The sequence below is a fragment of the Carettochelys insculpta genome, chromosome 1 (genome assembly GCF_033958435.1).
Source record: "Carettochelys insculpta isolate YL-2023 chromosome 1, ASM3395843v1, whole genome shotgun sequence".
In the NCBI taxonomy this organism is placed as follows: Eukaryota; Metazoa; Chordata; order Testudines; family Carettochelyidae; genus Carettochelys; species Carettochelys insculpta.
This window is the reverse complement of record NC_134137.1, coordinates 285752922-285774087: the sequence shown is the minus strand read 5'-3', so window position 1 is coordinate 285774087 and position 21166 is coordinate 285752922. Positions and strand designations below refer to the sequence as shown.

At 40.0% G+C, this 21166-nt stretch overlaps 1 protein-coding gene and 1 long non-coding RNA gene across 5 annotated transcripts in view; one reads left to right on the top strand and one right to left on the bottom strand.

The window, feature by feature from the left end:
- Nucleotides 1-702: 702 nt before the first annotated feature.
- LOC142021647 (uncharacterized) lies at nt 703-9561 on the bottom strand. 3 transcript variants are annotated; one of them, XR_012647730.1, is made up of 4 exons: nt 9413-9561; nt 8760-8906; nt 8307-8387; nt 703-2562 (listed from the first exon to the last, which is right to left on the bottom strand). It is a non-coding gene; the product is annotated as an uncharacterized LOC142021647 (long non-coding RNA). The 3 variants fall into 3 exon arrangements; XR_012647731.1 differs by lacking the exon at nt 8760-8906; XR_012647729.1 differs by lacking the exon at nt 9413-9561 and having other exon boundaries at nt 8760-9102.
- The window catches only part of ATF7IP (activating transcription factor 7 interacting protein), a 218780-nt gene continuing 207169 nt past the window's right edge, over nt 9556-21166 (top strand). Inside the window, exon 1 of one of the 2 annotated variants that reach the window (XM_075010695.1) lies at nt 9556-9775. The gene's annotated coding sequence lies outside the window, so the exon portion shown is untranslated. Of the gene's footprint in view, nt 9776-9988; nt 10070-21166 lie in introns of those variants that run through there. The other variant, XM_075010701.1, reaches the window with a different exon arrangement.

The window sequence follows — 21166 nt, the reverse complement described above, 5'->3', positions numbered from 1 at the left end:
TCTCATAGTGGACATTCTTGCCCCAGAGGGGCCCTCCAGGTTTTACCCTCGATAATGACCACAGAAGTGCTGTGGCAAATTCCATCTTCCTGACCTCCCATGGTGTAGCAGGGTTGAAAGGAAATATGGTGGCTGCAAAAAAGGTACAAGCACCTTTTCACACACCCTCAGCCCCTTACGCTTGTGGCCAAAGTATCAAACTACAAAAAGTGGCACGGAAAGCCAGGGCCTGTACCCAAATCAAGGGACACAAAGAAACTGGACATGTTTGGCCATAAATTCTATTCAACTGGAACCCTTCAACTTCAAGCAGCTAACCAGCAAGCATTGCTGAGCTGCTATTCTTAAGCTATGGACTGCCCTCATAAAATTTAAAGAGGAGCTTCCTGACAACTCCTGCCACCAGTTCACAACATTAACAGAAGAGATCAAGGTAGTCTCAAGGACCTCTCTTCAAGAAGCCCTGGACCCAGCAGACTATGCAGCCCACACTATGGCGATTGCTATTACCACGAGATGCAGGTCATGCTTTGGGGTCCTGGGAATACTCCCTCACATTAACTGGCAGACGTGGCCAAAAGGGAACCAGCCGAAAGGAATGTTCGCCTACCTGCTTCAGTCATCGGGGTTTGTTCTTAGCTCTGCCCCTTAAAAGAAATAAAACTGACTAAAATGTGGGTGCAAACAAATAGGATATTTATTTAACAGTTCAACAAGGTGACTAAAAGATAAATCAAAGGACATAACACACACACACACACATGAATGAAACAAGGACCCCACAACCAAAGGTAAGTAACAAAGAAATAGGTTGCTGACCATGACTCAGGTAAATTCCCTCCCCCAGGAAAGGACCCAGGTAAAGGATGGAAGATTTAAGAAACCACAACCATGTCCTTCAGCTGAGGACCCTCACAGTGATGAGACAGTTCTGGATTCTGTCTTCAGATGGCACTGGCAGGTAAGGAACGGCGAGGTGATGTAAGCACCCCATGGATTGGTTTGCTCTCCCCTCCTGCATTATTTTGAGGAGTAAAGGGATTTCAAAGTTGCCCAGGCACTTTGAAGTACCAGCAGGTTAGCTGCAGCTACACATGAGATGCCACTTCAAAGTTTAAGAGTTTGGAGTTGCCGCAGGGGACAATTAGCTTAATGAAGTGTTGCATATACAGCACAGCACTTCATTAACAATCTCCCGACACCCTACTTACCATGCTCCCTTCCAAGTATGGAGCTAGTCTAGACACACCTGAAATGTTTTTTGCTGGTCTTCCAAAGCAGCACACTAGCAGTAAGGAGCAGACGGTCCACTCTCTGCACATTAGGCATGAGTATTCTATACTGAATGTACAAAGATATTCTACAAATCAACGCAGCTCTTTATTGCAATAGTGGAAAGAATGAAGGGCCTCCATATCTCAGCCCAGCATCTACCATCCTGCATCAGGAGATGTTACAACCTGGCCAGGGTACTAGCCCCAGCCTTGCCAACCCCCTCCACGAGACCATAGACCTCCTCGGTAATATTCCTCACCCAATTCCCTATTCAGGGCATGTGTAGGGCAGGGACATGATCGTTCATTTACACCTTCTCATCTCACTATGCCCTCACACAGCAGACCAGAGGTGATGTGGCTTTTGGCAGGGAAATTCTGCAGTCTAAAAACAGGAGACCTCTTACTCTTCCTCCAAGGAAGCTACTGGAGAGTCACCTCAAGTTAACAAGACACAGATATGGACATTTCATTGTTTTACTCATAGGTGAAGAGGTAAAACAATAACAAAGAAAAGTAGAGTTGGTATCTGCATTTCATTCCCCTTTTTGTGGGTAGGAGGAGTGCACACGTAGGAGTTTATGTCCTCAGCATCCTTCCCCACAATCTCAGTGAAACTTTCATGGAAACACTGTGCAATCCTCTCCTGAAAGTTTCTAGCATTCATTGTCTCATTTCTTCTTCCACAGTAGGATAGTTTCCCATGCCCCTCTGTGATAAGTTCAGCTGTCACCACTGTAATAAAAAGGTTAACAGCACAGGGATCCAGGGAGTTTTGGGATGCCAATAGCAGACATGTGCTTTAACTTCTGTTACTCTACAGAGTGAGATATCTGCTAAAAACACCATTGTCTGTGGGAAATGATTCCAATGTTTAGTGCCTTTGGACTATATTTGTACCCATGGAATATGGCCAAAATGTTACTTCATGCAATTGAAATTCCTTACCCCCTGACTCCCCAGATCATCCAAGTGGGCTATATTCACTGTAGATGAGGCTGGAGAAGTGTTCTACAAATAACAGGCAGTCCTATGACACATTAGAGACTAACGCATTTATTAGGTCATAAGCTTTTGTGGATAAAACCCACTTCATCAGCTGTTGAACTAAGGCACACCACAGCTGCAGCGTCAATAAGCATGTCTTACAGATTTTTACAAGAATAACAACCTTCAGAACACTCTTCCCTTTTCTCTTTCCACTGTGATTGTAAATCCAATGATATACCAGTTTCTATCACCAGCTGCTGCAGCCATGAGTGACTTCACTGCCAAGGCATGTCTGTCCCTGATGAGGAGAAGGAAGAAAAAGAGTAGGAGGACATGTTCAGTCAGATCCTGCAAGTCAGTGCTGCAACACATAATGAAGAAAGGGCCTGGAAGGCCAACAGGACAGACTGCTTGGTGAAGGAAAAAAGCAAATTAGGGAAAGGCCCAGGAGTTCCAGCAGGAAACGATAAAAGAGATGCTGTTTTTCCAATTTTAAAATTTCATTCTATTAATTAAACATTTACATTGCATTGCCTGTTTCTTGTTTTTATTTTAAACTATTAATTGTAAATTAATACAACACACAGCAGAACGAATAGTGATAGTCACAGCACAGGTAAATGTATGATAGCAGCACATAACCCATAGATTTTGTACCTTACTGAAGCTAATATTTATAAACGTGTAACAAGCACTACACAATTTCTAACAACAGCCATTGTCCAACGCTCAAAGAATGGTCCAGCCAGAACATTATAGGGTCTGACCACTAAGGTGCTCTTTGAAAGTCTTCCTCAACCACATAACTACATGTTGAACTCTTGTGTTTGGCTCTTCAAAGTCAGAAAACATGCGCTTCACCTCCAAACTAACAAAACCTTTTTTTCCCTTTACATCATACCTTGGTAAAAAGGGTAGCTATAACCATTGATATATTTTTCTCACAGAGACCCAATCTAGTGAGTAAACATCGCCGACATCTCTTTAGTCTACCAAAAGCATATTCAACAATTATTCTGGATCTGCTGAGCTGTTAGTTGAGATTTCCTTAGTGCTGCTGAGGTGGCCAACTTCATGAATCTTTAGTCCAGAGTTTAGGCAAGGTGATTGGTCCTCAGGTCTGAATATCCTAACCCAGCTACAAGCATTCCTATAGCAAAGACCTATCCATATTACTGTGTCCTCATAGCCATACATGGGAAAACAGAGGCACAGAGCATATTCCACGGCTGTGCTGTGGCAGTGGTACCTAACCTTTTCACTAGTGCAGGCCCCCCATCACTCCCGAAAACCATCCACGACCCCTCATCAAAGCCAATTCTAGCTGCTATGTACTCTTCATTAAATGAAAAAGGAAACCACAAGGTAGGTTTTCAGACAGCGATTAACAACATTATTGGAAGATATTCAATTTAAAAATAGCTTATTGTAATTTTGCAATTTATTTAGAACTTATTTTCTATGACACCTTTTATTTATATTTTTGGACAGACCTCATGCAATACCATCATGGACCCCAGGGATCGGCAGACCCCAGTTTGGGAACCACTGTGTTAAGGTATTCCGGAACTCTAGGATTCTCTCCCAATAAATTATAAGGTAAATCATGGCAGTGAGGATTATTATTCAAGTGATTTTGTTGCATCCTTATTGCAAACAGACAAATTTTAGCCCAAGTTAAAGCACAGCTCAGATTCTAATCCTCCTTCCCCCAGTTAAGCCCACTATCCTGGGTTTACATCACCACCAAGCCTATGTCATTCTTGGGTGGTGGGGCTGAGGAGGGTTGGTCATAAGCCAATATTAGCTGAGCAATGAATGAAAACGTCCCTAAAGAGAAAACACAGTATAATTTCTTGGTAGACATTTAGTATACCTAAAACTTTGTAAATTGTATTTGAAATGAGATTTTTACCAGATATTAAGTAATAAAATTATCCGTGTACTAATTCCCCTTTTTGTTACATATATTAAAATGTAAGATTTCAACATAATATTCACAATTCTATATTTTATTACCCATATTCATTTTGTTCTTTTGCAGATTTCTCAGTCTTTGTAGTGTGGCCATCACATAAAGTCCATTTCATCTGGCCCACACTCTGGATCACCATCTTGTTGTGGTGAGTGGGCTTGTGTGTTCCAATGAACCCAAGTGTGAGGCTGTAGGGAATCTTGTACTCCTGGCAGGGTCACTCATGGAGGAAAGGTTGAGGGAAGAGTCCACACAAAGAACAATCCAAGAAGTCCTCGATGGCAGAACATGAGGAGGATAGAAAGGCTAATGCTGTAACAGCTGTGATGGTGGATGAAGGCTGCAGCAGACAGGAGATGCCCAATTGTCATGGATCCCATACCATTGGACCTGAGACCTCTATCCATCAAGGATCGTGTGGTGGCTGCAGTGCAACAGTCCCCCCCCCCGCCAAATTAAAAGAAGTCATTCACAGGCATCTTTCTCTGTATTCTGCTCTCCTAAACTTTAGCCCTATGGTGACTGGCAATGGGTGCAAGATTATGAAATCTGGAAACTTTCAGTCATGGACCAGCATGTAGGCGGTGGATGTATGTATCAGTTGTTCTGCTTCAAGAAATGAGGTGACAGAATGCTCCAGCTACTGCATCCATGAGTGAGTAGCCCTATTTGGGATCCACTCTGCTCACCCCACATGGGGAGGGGGATAGAAAATGTGCCCTAAACAGAATCCACCTCAACCACCCTCACTGGATAACCGCATCCAGTGGGTTCACCTCTATGTAGCTGAAATCAAATGGTAAACTTTGGAACATGGAATATTTGGACTTGAATGGACAACCCAGACAGTGGGCAACCTGAAAGATGCATGGCAATTATCATCTGCAATCTGCGATGGTTCAACATTGATATAGCTGCCCTGGCAGAAACACATAGACCAGAAGAAGTACAGCTAAGAGAAGAAGGTTGAGGGACACCTTTTCCTGGAAACCAACCCTAACGGAAGAAAAAAAATGAATTCATGGAGTTGGATTTCCCATCAAGAATGAACTGACAAAGATCCTACCTGAAGTCCCTGTCGGCATCACTGAGCATCTCATGACTTCCCACTTGGAGCTTGCCAAAAACCAAACAGGCAACTGTCATCAGTGCTTATGCACCAACTCCAGATGCCGAAGATGACGTCAAGGAGAATTTTTACATCCAATTGGACACAGTCTTGAAAGACATTTCCAAAGACGACAAGATTATTCTTTTGAGGGATTTCAATTCCAGGGTCAGAAGAGATGCAGGGGAATGAAGGAGTCAGCAACAGCAACTCCAGTGAAGTGCTCCTCCTTATTAAATGCACGGAACATGAGCTCGTCATCACAAAAAGCCCTCTTCCGCCAGAAAAACAAATTTAAGACTTCATGGCAACATCCTTGATCAAAGTACTGGCAGTTAATAGACTATGTCATCATCCACACTTGGGATCGGCGTGATATCCCTCTTATATGTGCAATGACTAGCACTGATGACTGCTGGATCAATCCATAATGGCAGTTAGGACTGTCACCAAAGAGAGACCTCAGAGAAAACAACAAACAAGGCTTGAAGGACCCCATCAGACGAAGTTACTTCCAGATAGCACTCTAAAGGAAGCTGCTGACAGTACACCCTGAAGATGTGGAAGAACACTGTTAATTGAAAAAGGCTATCAATGGAGCTTGTGGAGAAACCATTGGCTACCAGTCCAGGAAGCATCAGAACTGGTTTGGTGAGAATGATATACAAAATTGAACATCTGACTGGGGAGAAAAGAAAAGCTTTTAGGGTCTGGTAAAATGACATCAACTGCACAACACAGAGAGAAGCACATGCCAAGGCCAAGGCAGAAGTCCAACATAAAACAAGATCTCTGAAAAACTAATGGTGGACTGAGAAGGTGCAAGAACTCCAGCATCCTGCGGACGTCAACAATACAAGAGATTTCTTCAATGACACCGAAGCTGTTTATGGACCGAGAAACCATGGAATAAGTTCCCTGCAATCAAAGGATGGTACCCAGCTCTTAAGAGACAATGAAGCAATTGCTTCTTGCTAGAGGGAGCGCTATAATGAACTCTTGAACCACCCCTACACTGTGGTCCTAGAATCCCTTGATGAAATTCCTCAGCAGCCACTGAGGGATAATGCTGCAACACTTCCTACCCTGAGTGAGCTCCAAGCTGCCATCAAAGCGATGAAGTACAACTAGGCAACTGGACTAGATGGAATCCTCGTTCAAGTCTTCAAAGAAGGCAGGTCAGAGCTCCACAAACAACTCCAAATCCTGATTCTCAAGATCTGGGATAGGGAGCAGATGCCACGAGAGTTCAGAGACACAATGACTGTCAGACTCTTTAAGAAGGTTGACAAGTCGGACCATAGAAACTATGGCAGCACCTCCTTCTTGGCAACAACATGGAAAAATCTTAGCTCAAATCCTTGCAAATCAATTCCTGTCACTCTCTGAAGAAATTCTCCCAGTATCTCCATGTGGCTACCAACTATTCCTAGAACAGTGGACATGATCTTCACTGCCCGGCAATTACAAGAAAACTGTCATGAACAAAACCAAGCCTTACACATGAGTTTCATCAACCTAACCAAAGCATTTGACTGAATCAATCATAGTGCCCAGCCACTTAACCCACAGGACTGTCTTTAACAAACTCCCTCAGACTCCTTCCTTCAGAGCTCCGATTGTCTCAGCTCTTGAATTGTGATTGTACAGAAACACTTCAGTTTTTCCATGTGAAAATTTACCACACAGATTCACAAATTTCCACACCCTATTTATGAATATTTTTAGACCTCCACTATCCTTCCCTGTCCTCTGCATGTGTACAAAGCCAGAGGAGTCAGCTAAAATCCACATGTCCTTCCCATGGCTTCTTGACCATTTGATGGTGCATGAACATATAAAAATAAAAATCAAATATTACAATATGAGCCACCCCACCTCCTTCTGTATATCAGGCCTGTGGGCTATCCCCAGTTGGAGGAGTTGCAAAATCTAGCCTGGGAGTATAGGTGCACTGGGAATAGGGGGTAGGTTGTTGGTGGGAAAGCGTGGGACTTTGGGCATAGCAACCATCTCATTTCACCTTATCCCCAAGGGATGCAGCCTTGGGGATTATTAGAAGGTGGGCCTGGTGCAGGAAAACAGAAGCAGTTGGGGCCCCAGCACCTCCTGCATGCTGTGCCACATTTTTCCCCCACAACCCACCCGTGAGTTTGAGACCCCACTATAGATGTTGCTGTGCTGCCAAAGGACAGCAATTTGGTCAGTGTATTTTGTATGTGAGTGGTGTTAATACTGAATTTATAACAAAACTAACAAATGCTCATGTAGCACCTTGAAGACTAACAAAATAATAAGTAAATTATAAACAATAAATAAATAATTGTGTTAGTCTTCAAGGTTCTATATGACCTCGTTTGTTTTGTTAGAATACAGACTAACATGGCTACCTCTGTTACTACTGCATTTCTACTGTAATTACTCACTGAAATATAATTTCTACTCTTTAACTGGAACTTAATTTCTCTAACCTACAAGGGGACATATTTCTGCATTGTATGTGTTTAATTAAAAATGAGATACTAAGAAAATCAGAAAACTTTGGTAATTGAAAAACATTCTAGTTCACCGTCCTAATGCTCAGCATATGTACAATACTTTACATTTAAAAAGAAAATATACATTACGTATCCTTTCTTGTTTGTGGGTAAGATAACTTTAGACTTTTAGTCATGTTAGAAAGAAAGGGTTCCTAGTTTAGACAGAACGTGTAACAGACATCAAGATAGGTAGGGAATATTTCAGGGGCACAATAAAGACATGGACTCCAGACTGTGATTTCTACTTCTGGCTACCAGTGATTTGCTGTGTGACCTTACATAAATTGTTTAACCTTGCTGCTGTTTGTTATGCAGTATCTATGTTCTCAGAGCGGTACAAGGTAGTAACAATGGACAGCTTCTACCCTGAAAAGGTTAGAATACATTTTCCTGTCAGTAAAATAGGAAAAATAACTTACCTTGTCCTTAGGAAGGTAGATAGGAGGGCTAACTTCACTGTTGCCAATTCTCAAGTTTTTTTTTTTTTAAAGCCCCAGTTCCTGGAAATAGGTGACGAGAAGAGACTCCCAGCTTCCATTTAATTAAAACAAACAAACAAACAACCCCCCCAAACCCTTGTGACTAAAAAAAGAGCAAACATTATTCTAAGGCAGGGCCCGTTCGGGGTAGGGGCATGAAATTTTGTAAGGGAGGGGGCAGCACGATCAGCAGCTGGGTCTCAGGCTCATCCAACTCTTTTAAAAACACTTATAAGCCAATTAACACATATTTATTTTCTCATGTGACAAACGGGCTTTTTTCATATGAATATAACCAAAATTTCCATCAGTTTGGATTCCCTTAGACAGGTTGGGAGGGCTCTACTAATTGCAGGGATGAAAAGTGGGGCCTGATGTAAGAAGTTTGCTCACCCTTGCTCTAGTCCATCCTACAAACTCAGAACCCAGAGGACGCATATAAAGAACCCAGACAGATGACAGGTACAGGCAGGTCATGACTTTTGAAGGTGCAGGGATCAGCCACAAACATTACTATACCACGGCACACACCACCTGCCTCTGAAGGGAAGGGGCAGGTAACTCTTTGGGGGCTGGTGTTGGTATGAAATACAGAACTAACACTTCCTGATATTGCAGGAGGAAGGTGCTGTGCTCCCCCGCCCAACACACCCCTCACCTCTGCCAAGCACAGCCTGGACACCCACCCCAATGCTCCAACCCCCAAATGTGTGCCTCCTGCATCTCCTTCCTCTCCCCCCAGAGCTCTAGCTCCGGTTCCCCAACCAACCTCTGCCAGGCACAGCTCCTGCCAGTCCCCACTCCAACTCTGTGCCCTTCCCCCACATCCCAGCCCTACACCCCTTCCCCCGCCAAAAAACCACTCTAGTTCAGTTCCCTTCCCCGCCCTTCCCTTCCCGCCAAGTATTACCGCAGCCCAAGCCCCCTCCCCAAACAAGGGTACTCCCTCATAGCCCGTACCCCCGGTGCCTCCCCATCCCGACAGCGCAACCAAAAGCTGCACTCCCCTCTACCGAGCTACACCTACACAACCTTTCTCAACCTACGCCGCACTGCGTTCCGTTCCACCTTAAATACGGAGCAGCCTTTACACTTCACCAGTAACCTTCCGCGGCCACCCGAGCGGGGGTGGAGCCACACATTCATTTAAATAATACATGCTGATTTGCATGCCTCCAAGATGGCCGACGTTCGGATTGGCCAGCAACGAGGCAGCCCCCACAGCCGCTCCCCGATCCCACAGAGGGGCGGGGCCAGAGATCAGGGGGCGGAGATGTGGGTCTCATTTGCATAACGGCCGGGCGCGTGCAGCAGAGAAAGGCGGCTGTACCCAGTTCTCCTTTTGAACAAGCGGCGAGCGGCGGGAGCGCAGCCCAGCTCTCCAGCTCCGGCAGGGCTTACAGACACAGGTACAGCACAGGACGCGACAAGGGGCTTCTTTTCACCTGACGCCGGGTTCACTTTATCGCGAATGCTCCCCAGCGCCGCGGTATCTGCGCTGCGCGCATGCGTGGGCGCAGCAGCGATGCAAACGGATGAGCTGCATGGGAGCACGTGACCGAGCTCCGGTGCAGCTTTCTGCGCGCATGCGCATTTCCCTTTCCTGCGTTGAGTCGCTGCTGGGGGAGTGTGTGCTACGAGGGTGCCTCCTCTTTTCCCCTCAAGGGCGGGAGTTTCCCTGCAGGGGCCGCTGCTGGGCAGAGGTAGGTGCCAGATGGGTGGAGCGAACCTGGGGCTCTGCACTGATCCCCTGAGGCCAACAGCCTCCTGGGAACAAGGAGTAGTTGCCTCTGGTTTTCCCTTGGGGATGGGAGGCTGCAGCCACAAAGTCATGCCCCTGCCCTTACCTATGATGAGGAATTTTCCTGCCCCTTGTACTATAACATGGGGAATAACGGGCAGAAATGAGTCAGTCTGGCTGGGAGTGTTGGTAGGTTAGTGATGGATAAGATGTGGAAGGTCACAACAGCAAGTGTGTCCAGGGTTATTTCAGATCTGATAATAATACCACTATGGTGTTGCATGTGGGTTTTAGATATGTTTATTAGTGCCAGAGATGCTGTCCTTAGTGTCTAACTAAGTGTTCAGGAGAAAATTACTACTGTTGTTAAATCGCTTAATATGATCGCTCAATATGAGTTACCATAGAATATGACTTTTTAAAAGGTTTTTGTAGCAGAGGTTTACTGACTGAAAATGAAAATATTGTCACATTGAAATGAGGAAGTTGTCTACTGATGCATTATTTATGTGGTACCATGGGTACTGTAGTAGTAGGCCAGGTGAAACTAACAAAGAACAGAATCTATGCCTCAAGTTGCAGCGAGGCCCATGTAAAACAAATGTGACACATGATAAATTAGTAGTCGTAGAATTAAAACATGCTCTTCATTAGTAAGGCGCAGGGTTCCAAATTTTAGGATTAATCTTTCAACTTTCATATGCTCAAAAATAAGTTGTAATTTTGTACTTAGTGCAGTTAGTTGAGACATGACTGTGTTAAAAGTCATGTAGTTGTCTTTACACTTCATTTCTCTTAGTTGATATATTTCTTTCCGATTACTAAGATATCTGACAGTCACCAAAAAAGTAAAGATATTGCCTTTGGCTCATGTCCTGCATAATATTTAATCATATTGTATTGCTCATGTGATTTTTAACATTGAGTGCATTCTCCAAGTGTGCTGATTAAAAATGGAGGAGGGAAACGTAAGGATTGTTCATTACAGTGGTGGAGAGGCTATCAAGTTTAAAATTGCAACCTTCATGTACCCACAGAAAAATAACATTGGCACATCTAGACCTCTTAAGTCTGTCTATAATTGTCAGCAATCATATATTTTATTTAAAGTAAGTGTACAATTGGTTGATTTCTTGGTGAATGTAACAAAGCTAACATTTGTATGAACTATGTACTTTTAGCTGAAGTACTTTATGCAAGAATAATATAGTACAACTTCCTTTTGTTGACAACATATTTTGTATTATTCCATAAATTCAAATGCATCTTTGGTATCATACGCAAAGTCAGTTAATTGTTAAGATTCAAGGTTTTTATGAAGTTAATATTCAATATATACTTAGTTTCTCCTAGGGAAGATTGAAGAGCATATTTAATAACATTTACTTAAATATCTCTGGTCTCTGTAAGATATAGTGCCGGCTACATAAATAAATTAAATATAGACATGATCAGATGTGAGAAATAAACTTTGCTTTGTCCAATCAAAGATTTTCTATTATGTCATCCTGTGTGTATATAACAAGAGCATTAGACTGAGGATCAGGAATTCTCTAGTTCGAAATTCAGTTCTGCTACTTGCTATGTGATCAGAGTGCAACTTCTGTCAGTTTGTCATCTGTAAAATGGGAATTGCAGTGGTTAACAATGATATTTTAAGGATTAATTTGTTAACTTTTGCACAGTCCTGGATGGAATTATTTAGTTTCTAAATCTCACGATTTTTTAAAATTCTTGCTGGTCATGGCAATATTTTTCACATATTTCAAAACCAGATGATTCTTATGCTGTTAATATCAAATCACGTTTTATGTACTCATAGAGAAGGGAAAAATGGTGTGAGATGTAACTCATTTGGAATTGCAACTAGTTTGTCATAGACACACTAATATTAAGACTATACAGAAATTTAATTTTGTGTGTGTCGATACAGTCATTACAAATAAGTCAGTTTTGTTTTTGTTTTATGAAGTTGGAAGACCTTGAAGCTCAGATCACATTGTACTTCCGTATATTCTGTGCAAAGAAGAATTGCTGCTTTAATAGAAACTCATTTGCTGTAAACAACCTCACAACTGTTTAAAGGGGATTGGTTAGAGATAGTGAAGTCCATATAATTTGAACTGCTTTGTATGTTGCTGTGCACACTAATTTAAAGTTTGTCTCTTGAATGATAAAGAACAGTGGGTTGGTTTTTTTTTTCAAACTTTTTTTTACATGCCTGCCCATAAATTTTGAATGGAAGTGTGGGAATCCCTTTGGACATATATGATGACCATTGTTTTATCTGAATGACAACCTTTTGTGGACCACTTAAACATAGTTCGTGGATCCATTATTGGCTTGGCTGGAGTTTGAAGGGTGGGAAATCGCCAGAAGTTATGTTATTTTGGACCTCTTAATCATTCATATCTGAATCATCTAAATAGTATACATTCAAATATTAGTCTTATGTATTTGCATACATCCAATTGTTTGTGGCTTTCACATTTAAATTTCCATGGTTACTAATTCTGGATGCTATTGAGTTGTGTCCATTTCATACACTCGGATGTTAAACATGGACGGCTAGGTATTAATTTCCTTGTTGGAAGATCCCCTTAGTAACATTTCCAGATACCACTCTGAAATGTCTTTTTCACGCTTTATATGTGATGATGCTACTAGCCAAGTCTTCAGGTTGGCCATATCCATTTTTAAGATTGAAAATTTTTGAAGAAACTAAAAAGAAAAAAGAAGAGGTGGGCTGTGGAACAGAGGAAGAATTATTTCTTAATTCACCAAAGCAGCTGTAATTTAAAATGTAAAACAAAATAAACTTTTACGTTGTTTTATTCAGTAACATATATGAGAAAGTATTATTAAAAAACAAGTCTTTTTAATATGGTATATTTTCTTTACAATGTTTTCCTCCCTATTATGAAGTATAGGTTAATTTCAAATGAAGTTTAAATATAACATGCTAAATCTGTATTTAGGAAGTATATTTAATCATTTATCAAGGTCAGGGGTTGTACATGAAAAGTCTGTGATTAGGTTTACTACTGTGCTCGCTTATCAATAGGAACTGCTATGCCAAAAATGTTTACACTGCCAAACATTAAATAATGTATGTTCACAAAAAGTATCATGCCAATAAATCACTTTTACTGAAGATAGCTTATTAAAACCACACTATCTCCATCTGTCATCCACCTAATAATTTTGTTTCATTCTCCAGTCTTGTGTTTATAAAATCATTTTGTTGTTGTGGATGTTACTGTGATGTCACAAAGTCAACATTACAACTTCCCCAAAGAACTGAAGGAGACAAAATGAGCTGTAAGATGGAAAGTTTAAAAAACAAACAAACCCAAAAACATTTTTTTCAAATAATTGGTAAAAGTGACCAGCGGAAATATTTTTCAAAGGTAATATGTGGTTGGATCTAGAATTTTGAAAGACTTTTCTAGTAGTAAAGCTTTTGGGCGCTCACTTAAATGGCTGCAGACTTTGCTGTGAGAAGGTGCTCTAGTGCATTGATGAGGAAAGTTATTTTTTTGTTTGTTTTTTCTTTTCTTTTTTTTTTTTTTTAAATCCTTTTAGTCTTTTTGATTTGTGGTCTATAAAAGATGAATGTGATTTATATATTCAGATATTTAGGGAATGATGGATGGTTCTCTATGACAATGGATTTTCTATGCCCCTTTGAAGTTGGCATCCTTTTGTGAAGCTGCCAACCAGCTTTTCTGTATGTACATAGAAATTGATATTGCATAAGGTAATTAGCAAAAACTGAAATTATCAATGTATGTTGCAGTAAAATCTGAAAGCTTCAAAAGGATGGCTATAGTGGTCAGACTTAAGTCCATTTAGTTCGGTATGTGGTCTTCTGACAGTAGCCAATGCCAGTCATTTCAGAAATGAACAGAACGTGCAATTCTGTTGCCCGCCCTCAGAAGCAGAGGCTAAGGGACGCTGAGAAAATAGTGTTATGTCTCTGCCTATCCTGACTAATAGCTGTTGATGTACCTATCTTCCCTGAACTTATTTAATTCTTTTTTAAAATCTGTTACAGTTCTGGCTTTCACAGCATTCCCTGGCAAAAAGTCTACAGGTTGGTTGGTTGTGCATTGTGTATAGAAATATTTCCATCTGTTTTAAACCTGCTGACTATTAATTTAATTGGCTGACCCCTATTTCTCATGTTACATGAAAAAATAAATAATATTTTCTTACTCACTTTCTCCCCACAAGTTGGGATTTCATAGATCTCTATTGTATCTCCCCTTGGTCATCTCTTTTCCAAGCTGAAAATTCAGTATTTTTAACTTCTTCTTATATGGGAACGGTTCTATAGCCCTAATTAGTTCTGTTGTCTTTCTCTCTCTCTCTTTTTTCCTATATATATAATATAAATTTTTGTGATGAGGGGACTAGATTTGCATGCAGTATTCAAGATTTGGGTGTACCATGGATTTAGATAGACGTTATTATATTTTCCGTCTTTTTTTATCTCTTTCCCAGTGGTTCCTAACAAACTTAGATTTTTTAAATTACTGATACGGCACATTGAGTGAATGGTTTTAGAGAGTTGTTATCCATGGTGAATTCAAAATCTCTTTCTGGAGTGCTGTCAGGTAATGTAGACCACATTGTGTTGTATGTACAGCTGAGATTATGTTTTCATATGTGCATTACAGTAAACGCTTTCATATCCAGCAGCTTTGGAACCAGGAGTTTGCTGGATGGTTCAAATATTCTGGATAATAGAGCGGTATACCTAGCAATGCATAACACTAAAGAAAAACAAGGTTAGATATTAACAAACAAACATGTATGAAGAGCAATTTACCAACAACAGTACTATTGTACACTGTACATTTATATGTATTTTCTGTATTTATTTGCATTTATTTTCACTATACTGTACTTATGGAAACCGTAGCTAAAATTTACTTACGGTTCAGTGTGGGCTATTTGAGAGTTCCAGATAATGGAATGCTGGATATGAAAGAGTTTACTGCACTTTGCATTTATCAGTATTGAATTTCATCTTACATTTTGTTGCCCAGTAACCCATCTTCTGCTTTGGACATTGTGTAGATGGTATACAAACATGCAATAAAATATCTGCCTCTACACAGAAAGTATAAAATCTGAATTTAAGAAAAGGTGTCTACTCAGTAGCAGGAGTGTATTGTCCAGAGCAGTGGTCCAAAACATTTTTGATTTTGTGGTAGGCACCTTGCCGGAGAGTGTATTTAACTGTCCCTGCAGCTCATAATTTCCCTTGGCACCATTAAAGAGAGATGTGGGATGTTAAGTTCCTGCAGTTTGGGTGTAGTCCTTGTTGGACAAGTAATAGTTTTTTTTAAATTCTTTAACTGTTCAGATTTGAATTGGCTGACACTTCATGCGAGAAATGTTTGCTGGTTGAACTTTCTATGATTATGGAGATCACTGGTCCTTGTTCTTTTTTCAGTTACAAAGAGCTAGTGTGCATGCACAATCAGCTTCCATGTGTCAGCTTGATAAACTTTGCTTTGCTCTGTCATCCCAGTATGCAGGTGGACATATTGAACGTCCTTGCAAATTTTGATTTGACCCTGCTTGACTGTCTGTAAATGTCCCAGTATTTTTCTGACCATGGAAGCAGGGAATTTGAAAAGCGCAGTTTTACTTTCTGGAAGCATTGGAACATTCAGTTTTATAGTCTCTAGAACTGGTTCAGTTTCAATCTCTATAATTTGATTATGAAATGATGCACTGATGTAAAGATGGGTTGCAGAGGATGCATAAGCACTTGATTTTTGTTTTTTTGAACAACAAAAGTAGAACTGGACGAAGCGTGAGTGAGACAATTCAGTAGCTTTCCAGAATGCAGGTGTGACTGTGACATTATTGGGAGGCCTCAAAACCCTAACCACCAGTATTGCTTGTTTTTATACTTGAAAAACATAAGCTCATGAACATCACTAGTGTGTTATAAGGTCCCCTCCTCGCAAAAAAGTGCATTCATACTTCAAATAATCACTGTATATCAAAAATACAGCTTAGTATACTGTAGAAACGTGATTTACAGCTTGATTGTTCCTCTGTTTTGTTTGTATCTAAAAATACTAACTTTGGAATAAATTTATCTTCACTTTGCATGCAACTGTACTAAAAATGTTCCCTCTAATATTTTCCATCCATGCAGAATAAATTCCTATGTACACCAAGGCATTTGTGAATATGTATCACCCATAGGAATAGAAACATAGCTATGGGCCCTCTACTAATCAGCTGGGTGGCACTGGAATTTCTCATGAACAGCCATACAAGCACGCAGCTTACAGGGAACGCTGGTCATATGTAGCTTCCTAAACAGAAATGAAGAGGAACTTCTCAGGCACTTCAACAATGCAATATTTTAGTCTCCTAAATTTTTGATTTCAGCTCTCTGTCGATGACATGGTTTTACTTTGTCTTAACCTTAATAAGATCTTTCCTTGGATAATATGATGTACATTATTATGATGTTCATATTCAAGCATATCATTTGATAAAGTTCAGAAAGGATCACATAAGATAATCAAACTGTGTGTTAATGATCAGGATGCTAGTAATGAGTATAAAATGAAGGTAAGTATTTTTTTTTTTTTTTTTTTAAATTTTCAGTGTTAGTTTCTTGCACTTGAAAGAGAAAATTCAAAGCTGGAACACAACAAAAATCAATTGATATCTTATTGAAAGTTGTGCTGTTGTTCCAGAGCAGGGGTGGCCAAACAGCGACTAAGAGCCACGTGGATGGAGTGCAAAGAGCCGCATAATACATACTTATTTTTATCTTTATGTATCTGGATACATGGCTCAATACCCTCCCCCAGTCCCCCGCTCAAATTTGATGCCAGTGACTCACCATTGACACCAGATGCTTCTCCCACCAAGTGCTGGGGCGTGTTCAGAGTGGAGGATAACACACCCAGAATGCGGCTCCTGCTCAGAGCCACATTTAATTGCTCAAAAAGTGGCATGCGGCTCTGGCCACCCCGTTCTAGAGAATATAACTCTAAAAAGATGCCTTAATGTACTAGTACACACATGCTTGCTTTGTCACTTATTTAGCACCACTGAAATGCTGAGTTTTTAAATTGGTTGTCTTACAATTGTAATTATGTATTTGAAAGCCATGGATCTAGTTTTTTAAAATAACCAACTACTTTGTTTTTCTGTCTGTAGAATATGCATTTGTTAGTGTTTATCACCAACACTAGATGTTAAATGTGGAAACTTCTTATTATTTCTTTGGTCCATATTAGTATAATTTTCATTTACTCTAATCTTTTTAATGAGAGAAGTTTTTAAAAATATCCCAGTGTCCTCTCCAGCTGTGTAATATTTTATTTTGAGCCTTTCATTCTGTAGATGATGTAACTCATTGGCACCTTTCTGTCTGACTGTTGTGTCTTCCAGGAACAGACCTATAAGGTCATATTAAAGTTTTAGTAAATTAATTGGTTAAATATGAGTATATTCTTTCTGAATTTACCCAGTCACGTATTTTGTTAAGAGTTGGAACCCAACATAGATAACCTGCTGCAAGTGGACTGAGATTTGAAAATCCAAACCCACTTTTCCTCTTTAGATGAATGTTGAGAAGAGAATTTTAATAAATTGATATTTCATTATTAGTAAATGATGTACAACTTTTACAACTGTAGTCATTCTGGACTGTTTTAGTTAATTGTTAAGTAGACTGTGGAGCACAGACATTTTGTCAATAGAGTGGCCATTTTGTGTTGTCCTCTATTACAGAATGATGCAAGGAGCCATTTTATGCTACAACAATTTTTTAAAATATGTATTCTTAAACAAACATACATTCAACTTGAGCTATATGCAGAAAAACTGGTTAAAGCAGAAAGTATTGGGGGGTAGCTGTGTTAGTCTGTATTTGCAAAACAATGAGTGGTCCTATGGCGCTTTATAGGCTAACAGATATTTTGGAACATAAGCTTTTGTCTGCAAAGACCTTCTTTGTCAGATGCATCTATAAAGTGCCACAGGACTTCTCGTTGTTTTTAAAGCAGAAATTGCATCTTACCTATTTTAATCAAGTATTGCAGCACAGTTTAATAGTAGTAGTTCCTTACAGTGTGTTTCACAGATATATTAATGGATAAAACATTGCAACACATGCATTCTCACTATATAAAAAAACTAGCTTCATTGTTCACAGTTAGAAATCTGCAGTGCTTAGTTGCATCAGGGTGATATAATGGAATGCAAACACAGCTCAAATTCTGGTTTTCATGGGTTTAAAAGAGCCATTTTCATCTTGGATTATTTTGCATTGGTTTCCCCATGTGTTTTCTGCCAATAAATTCTCATCTTTTCATGCGCTAATTCAGATGTATTATTTTTACTTAGATTTAATGGACTAGGCTGCTTTTATAGATTGGTATTAAAAATCATTATTTGATAGACTGAGTTTATAGGAACTCACACCTCTGTTTATACAGATACATGGTAGAATAAAAAGTCTTTGTGAAATTCACATTTTTAGAAGGTCAGTGTGCGACAACTAATTTTGAAACTAAGTAACTAGATATCTTTTAGCATTTTTCAGTGTTTATATTGTGGGTTAATATGCTACTCAATAGAGAAACTAAGGTCTGGGATTTGGTTGCTTAGTGCAGTTCTGGTGATGCAAGACAACTGTTTAAATGTCTATTATTCTTTTGCTATGTTATGGTCCTCCATTATCACATAAATCAGCCAGAGCACAGCAATGAACCTGTACCTAAAAGTTAAAATTTTTGAAATACATAAACCTTATACTGCTTATCTTCAAATCATTAGAACTATCACACAGTAGCATCAGTGTTCCTTCTAATTTTTCCATCCGTGTACAGAATAAGTTTTGTTATGTGCACACAGGCATGAGTGGATGTGCATCACCAGTAGAAACATGTTAGCTGTGGGCACTCTGGTTAGTCAGCTGGGCAGCATTTAACTCTCGTTGGGTGGCCATCCAAGCACTCAACTTACTGTGAACACTGGGAGGCATTCACCTTGACTTTCCTGTTTATTGTTCATGGGGCACAGGGATAAAATCCATAATTTTGACAATCAGTTTGGTCTGTGACCACAACTGCTAAAATATTGTAAACATTCATACGATTATTGCTTGGGTTACTACTGGGCAGAGTTATGGTTATTTGGATGTCCTAATTGTATGTATTTCTAACTTGACATGTTTGGACTTTGTAACTCTGAATTTCCTGTGTTAGTAATTCTTGAGTTTTGGGAAAATGACAGCATTCCTATATTCTTTGTTACCTTAAATTATTGATGCATACTTTCAACTGTGATTTAAAATAGTTTTTGTCTGCAAATACAAAAATGAAATTTTCTCACTTTGGCCATGCCCACACAAGGAAAATGAGTGGTATTTAAAATCAGCATGCTTTTCTTAACTAGTATTGTTAATCACCATTTTGCTCTTCTTCAGAACAAATTCATATTTTAAAAAAATGTGTGTAAGGATCTAGGGATTAGAATCCAGATCTGGAGAACCTGGAACGGCTGTACTCCCACAGTGCCACTGGGAAGCCATACAGAGGCACAGCTAGGGAGTATTATAAAGAGCCTCTGCCCCTGGAAGTACTGCCCAAGGAACCCAGAATGACAGTACCATATGGCCCCCTTTCTTGCCAACCACCTTTTTTAACTGAGTGGGTAATTTCAGGAAGTTTATCTGGGAAACCCCAGAGGCTTCATCCTGCTGCAATGCCGGTCTTTGCTTGATCTCATGATCTCCACTCTCTGTCTTTACCTGACTCTGACCCTGACTTTTGCACCTTAGTCCTAGCTTGACACTTGCTTCTGATCTCTGGTCTCTGACGCTTGCTGTGGAAACTGGCTCCTGCGATTTCTTTGATTACTATGATTGGTGGGCAGACCTCAGCCAGCTGTGAGTGCTAGCTGAGACCCTCTGCGTGCCAGCCCCTTGCAATATGCTAGCTGAGTTGACATTAATTGAAATACCATTAGTTTTTGTAAAAAAACAAAAAACAAAAAAAAAACAACTTTAAGTTCTGTGTGACACCATTATAGACAAATAGTGGTGTTTTTTGTATTTGGAGAACAAGTTTTCCTGAGCAAAGACCCACTTCATCAGATGCATGTTGTGACATGACGTGGTTAGGATTTTGACGTGCATCTGACAAGGTGGGTCTTTGTCCATGAAAGCTTATGCTCCAAAAAATCTGTTCATCTATAAGGTGCCACAGGACTTCTAGTTGTTTTTGTGGATGTAGACTAACACACTTACCCCTCTGATACTCATTTTCTTAGTGATATTGCCTGTGTCTGTTTAGTCAGATTTGTTGTGTTCTGTGACATAACTGCTGAATTATGGTATAATCATGTACATAATTTTGCACGAATAGAAAATTTGACTTCAATGTGATTACATATGATTAACGTTATGTCCTTTGCTGAATCAGGGCCATTGTATATTAATTCAGTATTTTATTTATGTTAGCTGTTGTACTTCTGTGCTAAGAAAGTGAGCAAGATTATATTTCTTTTTCTGCATCAGTAGAATTGTTTCTTGAATTGTAATTACAGAGTTTAGTTACACCTGCACAGTCGAACTGAACCCATTGGCTGCATCTACACTAGCAAGCTTTTTCAAAAGAAGGGGGCTCTTTTGAAAGATCCCATGGAACGTCTATACACACAACGCATTCATTGTAAAGTAAATCAGAAGCATGCAGTGCTCCTTTTAAAGTCTCTTTTCCTTTCCTGTTTCAGGAAGGGTGCCCCCTTATGAAAGTTTCTTTTGAAAGAAAGCCTGTGTTGATGCTCCGTAAGCCCTTTTATTTGAAAGAGCAATCCTCATGGTGCCTGATTTTTTTCGATCTTTGGACGCTCTCTTTCGAAAGATCAGATCACTCTTTTTGATCCACTTTTTTTGTGTGTGGACATACACTTTCAGAATGGGCTTCTTTTGAAAGATCTCTGTAGTGTAGACAGAGCCATTAAGTTTTCACAGATTTCGCTGTGTGGGCATAATTTAAAAACCTTA